The following is a 16,263-nucleotide window of genomic DNA, read 5'->3' as shown; positions in this document are numbered from 1 at the left end:
TCATCTGTAATTTCTTTCATCAGTGTCTTACAGTTTTCTGCATACATGTCTTTTATCTCCTTAGGTAGGTTCATTCCTAGGTATTTTATTTTTTTTGTTGCAATGGTAAATGGGAGTGTTTCCTTAATTTCTCTTTCAGATTTTCATCCTAGTGTATAGGAATGCAAGAGATTTATGTGCACTAATTTTGTATCCTGCTACTTTACCAAATTCACTGATTAGATCTAGTAGCGTTCTGGTGGCATCTTTAGGATTCTCTATGTATAGTATCATTTCATCTGCAAAGAGTGACACCTTTACTTCTTCTTTTCTGGATTTGGATTCCTTTTATTTCTTTTTCTTCTCTGATTGCTGTGGATAAAACTTCCAAAACTATGTTGAAGAAGAGTGGTTAGAGTGGACAACCTTGTCTTATTCCTGATGTTAGAGGAAATACTTTCAGTTTTTCACCATTGAGAACGAGGTTGGTTGTGGGTTTGTCATATATGGCCTTTATTATTTTGAGGTAAGTTCCCTCTATGCTTACTTTCTGGAGGGTTTTTATCATAAATGGGTGTTGAATTTTGTCAAAAGATTTTTCTGCATCTATTGAGATGATCATATGTTTTTTCTCCTTCAATTTGTTTATATGGCTTATCACATTGATTGATTTGCGTATATTGAAGAATCCTTGCATCCCTGGGATAAATCCCACTTAATCATGGTGTATGATCCTCTTCACGTGCTGTTGGATTCTGTTTGCTAGTATTTTGTTGAGGATTTTTGCATCTCTGTTCATCAGTGATATTGGCCTGTAGTTTTCTTTCTTTATGACAACTTTGCCTGGTTTAGGTATCTGGGTGATGGCCTCATAGAATGTGGTTAGGAGTGTTCCTCCCTCTGCTATATTTTGGAAGAGTTTGAGAAAGATAGGTGTTAGCTCTTCTCTAAATGTTTGATAGAATTCGCCTGTGAAGCCATCTGGTCCTGGGCTTTTGTTTGTTGTAAGATTTTAAATCACAGTCTCAGTTTCAGTGCTTGTCATTGGTATGTTTATATTTTCTATTTCTTCCTGTTTCAGTCTCAGAAGGTTGTGCTTTTCTAAGAATTTGTCCATTTCTTCCAGGTTGTCCATTTTATTGGCATATAGTTACTAGTAGTAATCTCTCATGATCCTTTGTATTTCTGCAGCGTCAGTTGTTACTTCTCCTTTTCCATTTCTAATTCTATTGATTTGAGTCTTCTCCCTTTTTTTCTTGATCAGTCTGGCTAATGCTTTACCAATTTTGTTCATCTTCTCAAAGAACCAGATTTTAGCTTTATTGATCTTTGCTATTGTTTTCTTCATTTCATTTTCATTTATTTTTGATCTGATTTTATGATTTCTTTCCTTCTGCTAACTTTAGGGTTTTTTTGTTCTTCTTTCTCTAATTGCTTTAGGTGTAAGGTTAGGTTGAGATTAAGGTTTATTTGAGATTTTTCTTGTTTCTTGAGGTAGGATTGTATTGCTATAAACTTCCCTCTTAGAACGTCTTTTGCTGCATCCCATAGGTTTTGAGTCACCGTGTTTTCATTGTCATTTGTTTCTAGGTATTTTTTGATTTCCTCTTTGATTTCTTCAGTGATCTCTTGGTTATTTAGTAGTGTATTGTTTAGCCTCCATGTGTTTGTACTTTTTACAAATTTTTCCCTGTAATTGATATCTAGTCTCATAGCATTGTGGTCGGAAAAGATACTTGATATGTTTTCAATTTTCTTAAATTTACCAAGGCTTGATTTGTGACGCACAATATGATCTATCCTGGAGAATGTTCCATGAGCACTTGAGAAGAAAGTGTAGTCTGTTGTTTTTGGTTGGAATGTCATATAAATATGAATTAAGTCCATCTTGCTTAAGGTGTCATTTAAAGCTTGTGTTTCCTTATTTATTTTCATTTTGGATGATCAGTCCATTGGTGAAAGTGGGGTGTTAAAGTCCCCTACTATGAATGTGTTACTGTCAATTTCCCCTTTTATTGCTGTTAGCATTTGCCTTATGTATTTAGGTGGCCCTATGTTGGGTGCATAAATATTTACACTTGTTATATCTTCTTCTTGCATTGATCCCTTGATCATTATGTAGTGTCCTTCTTTGTCTCTTGTAATAGTCTTTATTTTAAAGTCCATTTTGCCTGATATGGGAATTGCTACTCCAGCTTTCTTCTGATTTCCATTTGCATGGAATATCTTTTTCCATCCCCTCACTCTCAGTCCGTATGTGTCCCTACGTCTGAAGTGGGTCTCTTGTAGACAGCATGTATACGGGTCTTGTTATTGTATCCATTCAGCCAGTCTATGTCTTTTGGTTGAAGCATTTAATCCATTTACATTTAAAGTAGTTATCGATATGTATGTTCTTATTACCAGTTTCTCAATTTTGGGGGGTTTGTTATTGTAGGTCTTTTCTTTCTCTTGTGTTTCCTGCCTAGAGAAGTTCCTTTAGCATTTGTTGTAGAGCTGGTTTGGTGGTGTTGAATTCTCTTAGCTTTTGATTGTCTGTAAAGGTTTTAATTTCTCCATCGAATCTGAATGAGATCCTTGCTGGGTAGAGTAATGTTAGTTGTAGGTTTTCCCTTTCATCACTTTAAATATGTCCTGCCACTCCCTTCCCCTTGCAGAGTTTCTGCTGGAACATCAGCTGTTAACCTGATAGGGATTCCCTTGTATGTTATTTGTTGCTTTTCCCTTGCTGCTTTTAGTATTTTTCCTTTGTATTTAATTTTTCATAGTTTGATTAATATGTTTCTTGGTGTGTTTCTCCTTGGATTTCTCTTGTATGGGACTCTCTGTGCTTCTTGGACTTGATTGACTATTTCCTTTCCCATATTAGGGAAGTTTTCAACTATAATCTCTTCAAATCTTTTCTCAGTCCCTTTCTTTTTCTCTTCGTCTTCTGGGACCCCTATAATTCGAATGTTGGTGCATTTAATGTTGTCCCAGAGGTCTCTGAGACTGTCCTCAATTCTTCTCATTCTTTTGTATTTACTCTGCTCTGTGGTAGTTGTTTCCACTATTTTATCTTCCAGGTAATTTATCCATTCCTCTGCCTCAGTTATTCTGCTATTTATTCCTTTTAGAGAATTTTTAATTTCATTTATTGTGTTGTTTATCATTGTTCTTTTGTATTTTAGTTCTTCTAGGTCCTTGTTAAGCGTTTCTTGTATTTTCTCCATTCTATTTCCAAGATTTTGGATCATCTTTACTATCATTACTCTGAATTCTTTTTCAGGTAGACTGCCTATTTCCTCTTCATTTGTTTTGTCTGGTGGGTTTTTACTTTGCTCTTCATCTGCTGTTTATTTCTCTGTCTTCTCATCTTGCTTAACTTACTGTGTTTGGGGTCTCCTTTTTGAGGGCTGGAAGTTCGTAGTTCCCATTGTTTTTGGTGTTTGCCCCCAGTGGGTAAGGTTGGTGTGTGGGTTTTGTAGGCTTCCTGGTGGAGGGGACTCGTTCCTGTGTTCTGCTGGATGAGGCTGGATCTTGTCTTTCTGGTGGGTAGGACTGCATCTGGCTGTGTGCTTTGGGGTGTCTGTGAAATTATTATGATTTTACGCTGCCTCTCTGCTAATGGGTGTGGTTGTGTACCTGTCTTGCTTGTTGTTTGACCTAGGGTGTCCAGCACTATAGCTTGCTGGTCGTTAAGTGGAGCTGGGTTTTAGCATTGAGATGGAGATCTCTGGGAGAGCTTTCGCCATTTGATATTGCGTGGAGCCGGGTGGTCTCTGGTGGACCAAAGTCCTGAACTCAGCTCTCCCACCTCAGAGGCACAGGCCTGACACCCAGGTGGAGCACAAAAACCCTGTCAGCCACACAGCTCAGAAGAGAAGGGAGAAAAAAAGAAAAAAAGAAAGAAAGAAAGAAAGAAAGAGGGAGGGAGGGAGGGAGGGAGGAAAGAAAGAAAGAAAGGAAGGAAGGAAGGAAGGAAGGAAGGAAGAAAAAAGAAAGAAAGAAAGAAAATAAAGTTATTAAAATAAAAAATTGGACTTCCCTCATGGTGCAGTGGTTAAGAATCCACCCGCCAATGCAGGGGACTTCGGTTCGAGACCTGGTCTGGGAAGATCCCACATGTCACGGAGCAGCTAAGCGCATGCACTACAACTACTGAGCCTGTGCTCTAGAGCCTACGAGCCACAACTACTGAGCCCAATTGACACAACTACTGAAACCCGCACACCTAGAGCCCATGCTCCGCAACAAGAGAAGCCACTGCAATGAGAAGCCTACGCACCACATGAAGAGTAGCCCCCACTCACTGCAACTAGAGAAAGCCCACGCGCAGCAACAAAGACCCAATGCAGCCAAAAATGAATAAATAAATTTATAAAAAAATAATAAATAAATAAAAATTAAAAATTATTAAAAATAAATAATCTTAAGTAATAAAAAGAAAGGAAGAAGAGAGCAACCAAACCAAAAAACAAATCCACCAATGATAACAAGCGCTCAAAACTATACTTCAAAAACAAAAAAAAAACAAAACCAAAAAAACGGACAGACAGAACTCTAGGTCAAATGTTAAAAGCAAAGCTATACAGACAAAATCACACAAAGAAGCATATACAAACACATTCACAAAAAGAGAAAAAGGAAAAAAATATATATCTATATTTTTTTTAAAAAAAGGAAGAGAGCAACCAAATCAATAAACAAATCTACCAATGATAATAAACTCTAAATACTAAACTAAGATAAACATAAAACCAGAAACACATTAGATGCAGAAAGCAAACCCCAAGGCTACATTTTCTCCCAAACTCCACCACCTCAATTTTGGGATGATATGTTGTCTATTCAGGTATTCCACAGATGCAGGTACACCAAGTTGATTGGGGAGATTTAATCCACTGCTCCTGAGGCTGCTGGGAGAAATTTCCCCTTCTCTTCTTTGTTGTCACAGCTCCTGGGGTTCAGCTTTGGATTTGGCCCCACCTCTGCGTGTAGGTCACCTGAGGGCATCTGTTCTTCACTCAGACAGGACGGGGTTAAAGGAGCAGCTGATTCGGGGGCTCTGGCTCACTCAGGCTGCGGGGAGGGAGGGGCACAGAGTGCGGGGCGGGCCTGCGGCGGCAGAGGCCAGCGTCACATTGCACCAGCCTGAGGCACGCCGTGTGTTCTCCCGGGGAAGTTGCTACTGGATCGTGGGAACCTGACAGTGACGGGCTGCACAGGCTCCCAGGAGGGGAAGTGTGGAGAGTGACCTGTGCTCGCACACAGGCTTCTTGGTGGCGGCGGCAGCAGCCTTAGCACCTCATGCCCGTCTCCGGGGTCTGCACTGATAGCTGTGGCTTGCATCCATCTCTGGAGCTTGTTTAGGTGGTGCTCTGAATACCCTCTCCTCGTGCACTCTGAAACAACGGTCTCTTGCCTCTTAGGCAGTTCCAGACTTCTTCCCAGACTCACTCCCAGCTAGCTGTGGTGCACTAGCCCCCTTCAGGCTGTGTTCATGCAGCCAACCCCAGTCCTCTCCCTGGGATCTGACCTCCAAAGCCTGGGCCTCAGCTCCCAGCCCCCACCCACCCCAGAGAGTGAGCAGACAAGCCTCTCGGGCTGGTGAGTGCGGGTCGGCGCCGATCCTCTGTGTGGGAATCTCCCCGCTTTGCCCTCTGCACCCCTGTTGCTGTGCTCTCCTCCGTGGCTCCGAAGCTTCCCCCACACCACCTCCCATCTCTGCCTGCAAAGGGGCTTCCTAGTGTGTGGAAACCTTTCCTCCTTCACTTCTCCCTCCCACTGGTGCAGGTCCCGTCCCTATCTTTTTGTCTCTGTTTTTTCTTTTGCCCTACCCAGGTACGTGGGGGGTTTCTTGCCTTTTGGGAGGTCTGAGGTCTTCTGCCAGCGTTCAGTAGGTGTTCTGTAGGAGTTGTTCCACATGTAGATGTATTTTTGATGTATCTGTGGGGAGGAAGGTGATCTCCACATCTTACTCCTCCACCACCTTGAAGGTCTCTCCCACTGGAGACCTTAAACTCCCATTCTGCCATTTCCTAAATGTAAAGTATTTTCAACTATAAGATGGGGATAATTAGAACCTCATTAAGATCATTGTGAGAGTTAAATCTCATTTATGTGAAGTGCGCCTGACACATAAATGTGCCTAATAAGTGGTAGGTGATGAAGTGCAGGATGAGGATGACAACAATGACAATAATTAAGGTTAGAGGACAGCCCTTATGTGTGCCCCCAGGTGCTGGAAAGGGTGCATATTCCTCATCACAAGTAGCATAAAATTAAGCAGAAGAGATCAACATGCCGCCGATTAGTTATACCGTGATGGCGCTATGTAGTTGATCTGAGTTCAAGGTGCGGGATAGTGTGGTGACCAATAACATGGGTTCTTGTGTTGGACTCCTGGGTCCACATCCTGGCTCCACTACCAACCACGTGATCCTGGAAAAATTGTTTAGGCCCTTAGTGCTTCAATTCTCTCAACTGAAAATTGGGGATATGAATAGAACCTCTTATCATTGGGTTATTGTGAAGATTAAAAGAATCAGTATGTGTAAAGTACCTGGAACACTGAACAGTATATAGTATGCTCCAGAAGTGAATGTCATCTGTTATTGTTATCTGGGCTTTTCACAGGTCCAGAGGAGATGAGAACTCCAAGATGAAAGAACAAGAGAAATGAAGGGTGATGGTCATGGGAGGAAGGAGAAGGATTGGAGTATAGGACATGTAGCCAGGCAACCCTGGGAGATGGGGCTGGAGAGGCTAGACTCAGAGGTCAAAAGCTTTTAGCTCTTCTCTTGTCCAAAGGCAACCATCCCTTTCAATCTCAATATCATGGCTCATACTATCCGTCATGGTTCACGGGCAGAGTAGCCACAGTCTGCAAAATTGGATCTGATGCCTTGTAAAAAGACCCTTTCCCCTAAAATATGTCCCCTACCAACCTCTATGAAAACCCAAAAGTCTTTTTCATCATTGGGGTTAAGTTTCTGGTTTAAGGCACTATATGCAAAAAATTCTCTTTAAATGCAATAGGCGGACTAAAAACATAACCAAATTGAATTAACGCTCACTAGCGTAAAAGCATGAGTTATATACATCCCATATAATTATACACACACCAGAAAAATCAGGGGAGCCCTATTTACCCATAAGAAAATCCTGAAAGTGAAAAATCCTTTTACTTTCATCAGAGAATTAGACACAGTTTCTGGCTCATAACCAGAATAACTTCAATTGACAAATACAAATAAGTTCTTAATTCTTTGGAATTACATTGGCAAGGTTACAAAACCATTTTTTACCTTTGTGACAAAAGGGATCACATAGAGTATGTGACAACAAGATATCAGCTACTTTTTAAATTTAGCTTAATGATTCATCAATGTAAATTAACTGCCTGATGAACTTGACTAGCTATTTATAGTGGCAATTTTATAATCAAAATAAAAATGTTACCCTAGAAAAGAAGCACAGCTTTCTAAAACTAAGTTACCATATATAACTTGGAGAAACCTGCATTTTTAGATTTTATCTATCTAAAAAAAAAATTATGAAAAAGCTTTCAGAATTATCAGCAGCCCAGTTAATAACAATGATCAAACGTATGGGTAGAGTGGGCTATTCTCTGTCTTTGCTCAAAATTCCATGTATCCTGTCTGTTTCTTGTCTTCTGGTTCACAGTGGGCCCACTTCACTAGGACTGGTGATTTCTTTTTCTGATGAATGGGAAAACAGCATTTTCTGCTGCAGTCTATCAATGCATAACTGTAGATTTAACCTCTACCCTGTTCTTTCAGCTGCATAATGAAAGTGTTAATATAGACACCTTATGCTGTCTCCCTGATGAAGGAAGAAGGCAGATGCTAAAGGTTATTAAAAACCAAAGACCCCACTAGTGTTCATTGCACCACTATTTACAATAGCCAGGACATGGGAGCAACCGAAATGTCCAACAACAGAGGAATGGATAAAGAAGATGTGGCACATATATACAATGGAATATTATTCAGCCATAAAAAAGAAAGAAAGAATGCCATTTGCAGCAACATGGGTGGACCTAGAGACTGTCATACTGAATGCAGTAAGTCAGACAGAGAAAGACAAATATCACATGATATCACTCATATGTGGAATCTAAAAAGCAGGGCACAAATGAACTTATCTACAAAATAGAAATAGAGTCACAGATGTAGAAAACAAACTGATGGTTACCAGGGGGGAAAAAGGGTGGGGGGGATAAATGGGAGATTGGGATTGACATATACACACTACTATATATTAAATAGATAACTAATAAGGACCTACTGCATAGCACAGGGAACTCTACTCAGTGCTCTGTGATGACCTATATGGGAAAAGAATCTAAAAAAGAGTGGATATGTGTATATGTATAACTGATTCACTTTGCTGTTCAACAGAAAGTAACACAACATTTTAAATCAACTATACTCCAATAACAATTTTTTAAAAAACAACAACAAAACAAAACCAAAGACCCTGCAATTCAATCTCACTGTGATCAATGGCTAGTATCCCATTAAGTCTGGCTAAAATATAATCAGTATTCCATCCTGGGTAAGCCGTGGCTGAAGCACTGGCTTGGCATAAACTCCCAGAGAGTTTATAGAAGGCTTATACAAAGATTGACGTCGGGCGCAACACTGACTCCAAGACGCAGAGACCTGGCGGCATCTCAAACCCCCTCTGGTGTAACTCTGGACTAGGCCTCCACATGGACACTGCCAGCAGCTGCTCTGTTTCCATGCTGCTCTAAGTGCCAGCCAAGCCCAATCGTTCCAAGGATTTTTTTTTTTAATGTAAAAACCACATCTGCACCCCCGTTTCTGTCTGCTAATCAATTTCCCTCGAACAGAGAAAGAAGGTACAAAGAACAAGTGTGCCCCCTCGCTCATGGGTGACATGCAGGCACCCTTCTAGAGAAAAGAAACAAGTAAAATGTCTTTTATTATTAGTTTTATACAAAGATCCTTCTATCTGCAGTTTGGCTAGACAGAGAAAATTGAATCTATTTAATAACTTACTAAAAATTGTGTAAAAGTGGTCTTAGAGATAAAAGGAAAAATTAGGATGAACATTTCACCAGGGAAGACCAGTAGGAATGTCTTCAGCACCGCACTCTATGCTTGTAAACTTCGTATGATCACATGCCCATGAAACACAGGGATCCTGGTTCCTCTTGGTGAGGTCCTTCAATATGAGCTATTACTTCCTTATAATCTACCAGACTGAACTCCAAATTGGAAGTGATTAATTGTGGAGACATTTATTTGTTAATGATTCATGCAGTAAGTCCAAATCTAGATCAAACAAAGGAGAGAAATCTCAAAAAGGAGGTAGTGATGAAGTCAAATGATGCAGATGAGACAGGTACCAGCTACAGGACCTGAAGAAGCCGGGACTTGAGCTCCTCTGAAAAGGAGCAGACCTTGAGGACAGATCAGCTGTGGACAATGAAAGGCTGGACCAGAACCAAAGAAGATGGTCAGAGAGAGCAGGACCCAGGAATGGGCCACAACAGGCCAACAGGACAAGGCGGGGAGTTCCCGTCAAGAGTGACGGGCAGGCAGATTTTGAGATGGGAAACAGGGAAGCAGGCAGGGTGCAAGGTAGAGCCAGCAGATGGTCAGAATCTGGAGTCATAGGCAGCAGGACGAGAAGCTCCAGTGACAGGGTTGGGGACCAGGATGCCTGACCCTGGCCCTAAGAAAAAGAACAGGGAGAAGGTAGGAGCCCAGTGTCTGGGTCCTCAAAAATTCAGATTGGTGTGCATAAAAATTGGACCAGGGGGAGAAGCAGAGGATCAAGAAGGAATTCATTACTAGGTCTAGGGTGCAATTCAGAGCAGTGGCAGCAACAAGACTAATGTGATATTGAGCCACAGACCGCTTTCAGCCTTGCCACTGATAACTTGGGAACCTTGGGCAAGTTATTTAACTTCTCTGAGCTTCAGTTTCCCCGTCTGTAAATAGGCTAATAGGACCTATCTCATAGGCTTGCTGAGAGATGTAAATAAGAATGTGTACAAACCATTTCAGCATGGTGTCTAGCACATGGTAGGCTTAACAAGTTTACTACTTTCCTTACCCTACTACTCCTTTCACTTCATTTCTACTAAACTCTAAGTTTCTTAAAGATGGGCCCAAGCCTTATTATTTCCCCCAGTTCCTGCCATATAAGGCTGGGGACACATAGGCTGCATATGCTCCCTGGGAAATTGACTGACAATGAGTGAAAAACAAAAGGATGGGACAGTGGTTGCGGAATATAAAAGTATTGTCTGTCATGGCAGACCTGATAAGAGCTCACCTTGGTTGCTGGAAATCAAATAAACAAACACTTTCATCTAAATGCACTTTTATTTTTTTATAAAGAAATATATATAGATTTTTAAAAATATTTGTTTATTTACTTATTTATTTGGCTGCACCAGGTCTTAGTTGTGGCATGCATGCAGGATCTAGTTCCCTGACCAGGGATTGAATCCAGGCCCACTGGATTGGGAGCACGGAGTCTTAACAACTGGACCACAAGGGAAGTCCCTCATCTACATGCATTTTTAGTACCACCTTTTCTGAAACAAACCCTGTATTTTCCTGTATTAGTACAGTATTAAACCCTGTATTAGTACTGGGTTTATATGGCTCAAACTCTATTGATGTTCATTAAAATCCAGTAGAACTCCAGAGTAGGGAAGCACTTTTGCTGTCTTTCTCTGCGGGGTTTTGGAGGCAGGGTTAGACTGCCACAGAGCACCAAAGCCATTTCTTGGTGGCCGGTGGGGTTGGGGAGGGGTGGGGAAAGAGATTAAAACATTGGGGGTGCGAGTGGATATGTGCCTTGTCTTGATTATGGTGACGGTTTCATGGGTATACACATATGTCAAAATATCAAATTGCACACTCTAAATAGGCATAGTTATGGTGTCAATAATACCTTGATAAAGCTGTCAAAAATTTAAAGGCTGGAAGTCGTTGAACAGTCAGATATCACAAATGACTTTTAAAAATTATTCAAGGTTTTGAATCAGGACAAAATATCGAACAACTACTCAGTGTTTTCAGTTGATGAAAATCTTTCTGGTAAATACATTTAAACAATTTTCAAATTCAGTTGAACTCTCCATTTATAGGAGATTTTTTTCTAATAACAATAATAATAGCTGAAATTAAACCACTCGCTAGAGCCTGGAATGACCTATGCACGTTAATGTGCTGTATTGTTTAATCCTCAGCATAAATCTATGCGGTAGACAGAGCGTTATCTTCATTTACACAGAGAAGGCCACGCGGAACTAAGATCCACACCAAGTACGAGGCAGAGCTGGCATATCAAACCAGGCAGTCTGGAGTCCAAAACCTATGCTTTTAGTCACAAAGCTAAGCTGCCTCCTGATTTGGCTTTGGGGGAAATCCTCTTCTCCCATTAAAGACTGTCAGTCAAAGGGCTCTCTCTTCTCCTGTCCTCAGTCCTATTTTTTCTGAGTGTGATTCATCAACTTGTACTTTGACAAAAATTAATATATCCCAATCAAGTTGGATGTAGTTCAAAAACAAAAAATTCATTTGAAAATCAACTAATATAATCATCATATTAACAGAATAAAGATAATATTCACGTGACCATCTCGATACAGAAAAATTTTGATAAAGTTTATATTGAGTAATACTATATTAATACATATTATATTACTAATATTAAAATTAAATATTATATTAATTCACAATTTTAAAATAACTGTTATTTAACTAGTTAGGATTAACTTATTTCTTTTTTGAAAAGTATCTACAAAACCCTGTAGAGCAAACATCACTCCTAATGCTGAAAGGTTAAAAGCTGTCCCTCTGAGATCAGAAATGAGAATCCCTACCATCATCTTCTATTTATATTGTCTTAGAAGGTCCTGGCCAATGCAATATGGCAAGAAAAAGAATAAAGCCAGGAAGAAGAAATTAGAATGTCATTATTCATACAAGATATGAAATGTTTGGAAAATTCAAAAAAAGACAAAATTATTATAATTAATAAGTTTAATTAGCAAGTTTGCTGGATACAAGGACAACACGGAAAAATGTACTATATTTCTATGTATCATCAACAGAAATTGAAATATTTTTTAAAATATCTTTGACAGTAACATAAAAGTATCAACTATCTAGGAACAAAAGTATTAATAAAAGATGAGCAAATCTTCTACATGCATTCCTATGTTCATAGCAGCACTATTTATGACAGCCAAGACATGGAAACAACCTACATATCCATCGACAGATGAATGGATAAAGAAGATGTGGTACGTATATACAATGGAATACTACTCAGCCATAAAAAAGTGAAATAATGCCATTTGCAGCAACATGGGTGGACCTAGAGATTATCATACTAAATGAAGCAAGTCAGAAAAGACAAAGACAAATACCATATGATATCACTTACATGTGGAATCTAATATATGACACAAATGAACCTATCTATGAAACAGAAACAAAATCAGGGACATAGAGGATAGACTGGTGGTTGCCAAGGGGAGGAGGGTGGGGGAGGGTAGGAGTGGGAGTTTGGGATTAGCACATGCAAACTGGTATATATAGAATGGATAAACAACAAGGTCCTACTGTATAGCACAGGGAACTATCTTCAATATCCTATGATAAACCATAATGAAAAAGAAAATGAAAAAGAATGAATATATATTTATAAGTGGGTCACTTTGCTGTACAGCTGTAATTAACACAACATTGTAATTCAACTATACTCAATAAAAAATAAATTTAAAAAAAGATGGGCAAATCTACACAGAAAACTGTTCAAACTATAAAAAATAAAGAGAAATTAAATGAGGCCTAAATAAATGGATGGATATACCATATACCTGGGTTGGAAGACCCAATACTGTAAATTCCTTTTCTGCCTAAGTGAGCTAGATTTTGTTTCAGCTTCTTACAACCCAAGCACCCTGACAAGTCCAGAAGTTTGGGATCGAGGGTGCCCCTCCCCCATATACATGATTTCCTTGCTCTCTGTTGATCAGATACACCTTATAGTTTTCCACCTCTTCATTTTTGCTCCTCTCTTTCTTCTCCTTCTGCCCAAATCCACTCCTCCAACACAATTTCATCCTTTTATAAGTTTTTTGTTATGCAACTCAATTTAAGTTCATTGCTCTTGCCTTGAATTCTATAATAATTTTTGTCATATAACTAGTCTTAATAATGTTTGCAAACTCTTACAGTGTCTGTTATATAAATATTTCTTATTTTACTTTTCACAACTCATCTCCCCAGCTAGAACACTCACACCAAGACAACAAATATCATAGCTTATATTTCTTTGCTTTACTCTTGCATAATGCCTTCCACATAGGAAATGCTCGATGCACATGTAAAGCTGTGATTTGTTTTATACACAATATGTTACCACAATTAATGGATATGAAATAGGTCGATACAATAACCCAAGATCTTAAAAATCTAAGATTTATATGGCTCTTCCCCTGTTAATTAGAAAAATATGAAAAAGAGTAGTCTTGGGAGCTTTACCAATTCCCAAGAATTTACCCAGAAAATTAAGAATTGGAGATTTTATCCAGAAACTCTATAGTCCCAAATCAAAGGACATAGCCATAAGGTTTCCTGGAAAAACAAACAAAAAAGACTCAAGACTTTTAAATAAATTCTGTGTTCTTGGAGTTTTACAATACTAGAGGGACCCAATTAAATATACCACCCCAAGATGACCTCAAGACACATGAATGGTAGTACAGCAATGTGGTTCAACAAAGAGCTGTCATAGAGAAGAGTCTTCAGTTCCTTAATCAGGGGACAGAGGTGGGATCGTTGTAATAAATTTTTGGCAGAAAGCCCTCCATGGGATCACATACACAAAATGAAAGCTCATCCTTCTAAATTCTTCATTCTGAATGACACATTAGGCAAATGCATAGAATGACAGCGATGAAATATGAGGCAAAATGCATAGAATGACAGCAAATGTGTTCTTATTTCATTTGCTGACAACACAGAATAAAATACTTAAAACCTGAAATTCAGCTTTTAGTACAACAAAATAAAAGCCTTCTCCTAGGTTTTCTGGGATTCCTAGAAAATGGTTTATGAAAACATCCATAAATTTGTTCCAGGCATTACCACCCATAATAACTCTGGATTTAAACCTGAAGATGGGGCCGTGAGCAGCATGACTGTGAACCCTGAGAACTCCGCCTCCTCCCCACTGAGGAGAACCCAGGAAAGTAGCTCCACCTGTGGGGACAGCATGTGCTCTAGAGCATGAGCTTGCACCTCTCCAACCTCTGATCAAAGAATAATGCTATCCTTTGCTTCTGAACTGAACTCTGTCTATTGGTGAGAGTGACACCAGGCAAGAGGACCCTTGTTGGAGTCCTGCTTGAAAGGCTCTCTAGAACCTGGAAGCACACAAATTTTCCTAGCTTGAACCCCCCTTGATGTGTGATCAGAAATGAAGAGAAAAGGTTTTATTGAAAAATTAAAAATCCATAAGAATTGGACCTTCAAGATTGCGGAGGAGTAAGACATAGAGATCACCTTCCTCCCCACAAATACATCAAAAATACATCTACATGTGGAACAACTCCTACAAAACACCTACTGAATGCTGGCAGAAGGCCTCAGACTTCCCAAAAGGCAAGAAACTCCCCACGTACCTGAGTAGGGCAAAAGAGAAAAGGAGAAACAGAGACAGAAGTATAGGGATGGGACCTGAACCTCTGGAAGGGAGCTGTGAAGGAGGAAACGTTTCCACACACTAGGAAGCCGCTTCACTGGTGGGGATGGGGGATGGGCGGGGGGAAGCTTTGGAGCCATGGAGGAGAGTGCAGCAACAGGGGTACAGAGGGCAAAGCGGAGAGATTCCTGCACAGAGGATCGGTGCTGACCAGCACTCACCAACCTGAGATGCTTGTCTGCCCACCCACTGGGGTGGGGGCGCTGGGAGCTGAGGCTTGGGCTTCAGAGGTCAGACCCCAAGAAGAGGACGGGGGTTGGCTGCGTGAACATAGTCTGAAGGGAGCTAGTGCGCCACAGCTAACCGGGAGGGAGTCTGGGGAAAAGTCTGAAACTGCCTAAGAGGCAAGAGACCATTGCTTTGGCATGCATGAGGGAGGCGATTCCTGCTCCATGCACCCACAGAAGGCAGAGCACCCACTAAGCAAGCTCCAGAGATGCGTGAGCCACGGCTATCAACTCAGACCCCAGAAATAGCGTGAAACACTAACGCCGCTGCAGCTGCCACCAAGAATACTGTGTGCAAGCACAGGTCACTACCCACACCCCCCCCCCGTCCCTGCCCAGGGAGCCTGTGAAGCACGCCACTGCCAAGGTCCTGAGATCCAGGGACAACTTCCCCGAGAGAATACGTGGCATGCCTCTGGCTTTTGCAATGTCACACTGGCCTCTGCCACCACAGGCTCACCCCGCATTCCAATTATGACTACCGTACTCCTCCCTCTCCTCAGCCTAACTGAACAAGAGAGCCCTAATCAGATACTGCTTTAACTCCCTCCTGTCTGGGTGGGAAAGAGACACCTGAGGGCAGACTACACGCAGAGGCAGGTCCAAATCCAAAGCTGAACCCCAGGAGCTGTGCGAACAAAGAAGAGAAAGGGAAATCTCTCCCAGCAGCCTCAGGAGCAGTGGATTAAATCTCCATGATCAACTTGATGAACCCTGCAACTGTGGAATACCTGAATAGACAATGAATGTTCCCAAAATTGAGGCGGTGGACTTTGGGAGCAACTGTAGACTTGGCGTTTGCTTTTTGAGTCTGATTTGTTTCTGGTTTTTATGTTTATCTTAGTTTAGTTCTTATTGCTTGCTATCATTGGTGGATTTGTTTATTGGTTTGGTTGCTTTCGACTTTTTTTTTTCTTTTTTTGAGTGTGTATGTTTCTTTTTATGATTTTGTCTGTTTAGGTTTGCTTTTACCATTTGTCCTAGGGTTCTGACTGTTCGTTTATTTCTTTGTTTGTTTGTTTGTTTTTGTTTTATGAGTGTGTGTGTATGTTTCCTAGTGTGATTTTGTTTATTTAGTTTTGCTTTTACCAGTTGGTTTGGGGTTCTAACTCTTCTTTTTTTAATTTTCCTTTTCTTTCTTCCTTTTCTTCCAAGTCGTGTGGCTGGCAGGGTCTTGGTGCTCCGGGCGGGTGTCAGGCCTGAGCCTCCGAGGTGGGACAGCCGAGTCCAGGACATTGGACCACCAGAGATCTCCCGGTCCCAGGTAACATCAATCAACGAGAGCTCTCCC

The 16,263-nt window shown here is 40.7% G+C and overlaps 1 protein-coding gene across 2 annotated transcripts in view; it reads right to left on the bottom strand.

Annotated features, from left to right (window-relative positions):
- ESR1 (estrogen receptor 1) overlaps positions 1-16,263 on the bottom strand; it is a 493,708-nt gene that overhangs the window by 346,776 nt on the left and 130,669 nt on the right. The gene's annotated exons all lie outside the window — the stretch shown is intronic.

The sequence above is a fragment of the Monodon monoceros genome, unplaced genomic scaffold, assembly GCF_005190385.1.
Source record: "Monodon monoceros isolate NGI ecotype Baffin Bay Population unplaced genomic scaffold, NGI_Narwhal_1 Super_Scaffold_15, whole genome shotgun sequence".
Lineage (NCBI taxonomy): Eukaryota > Metazoa > Chordata > Mammalia > Artiodactyla > Monodontidae > Monodon > Monodon monoceros.
The sequence above is the reverse complement of the archived record's forward strand: the minus strand, read 5'-3'. Positions and strand labels throughout refer to the sequence as shown.